Here is a 540-nt window from a genome sequence, read left to right as displayed (position 1 = left end):
ATTTTATTTCTCTGTAATGCATTTATGCTTTATTTATTTATGTTTGCTATTTTTATTTGTTTATTTTATTTATCCGTTATGCATTTATAGTATATTTTTTAATGTTTACTATCTCCGTTTATTTTTTCCTCCGTTATGCATTTATGGTCTTTTTTTATGTTTGCTATGTTTATTTATTTGATATTTTGTTTGATATTTATTTGTATTAATTTTTTTTTCTCTGTTATGCATTAATGCTCTATTCTTTCGTGGTTTGAAATTTTTTTCTTTATTTTATTTTTCTGTTATGCATTTATGCTCAATTTTTTCCTGTTTGCTATTTTATTTTGTTTTTTATTTTATTTCTCCATTCTGCATTTATGGTCTATTTTTCATGTTTTCTATTTTCATTTGTTTATTTTATTTGTCCGTTATGCATTTATGCTATATATTTTTTATGCTTGATATTTATTTTGTGTTTATTTTATTTGTCTGTTATGCATTTATGCTCTATTTTTTCATGTTTGATATTCATTTTTTTGTTTATTTTATTTCTCCGTA

The sequence above is a fragment of the Nerophis lumbriciformis genome, linkage group LG30 (genome assembly GCF_033978685.3).
Source record: "Nerophis lumbriciformis linkage group LG30, RoL_Nlum_v2.1, whole genome shotgun sequence".
NCBI classification, from domain to species: domain Eukaryota; kingdom Metazoa; phylum Chordata; class Actinopteri; order Syngnathiformes; family Syngnathidae; genus Nerophis; species Nerophis lumbriciformis.
Note: the sequence above shows the minus strand (reverse complement) of the source record.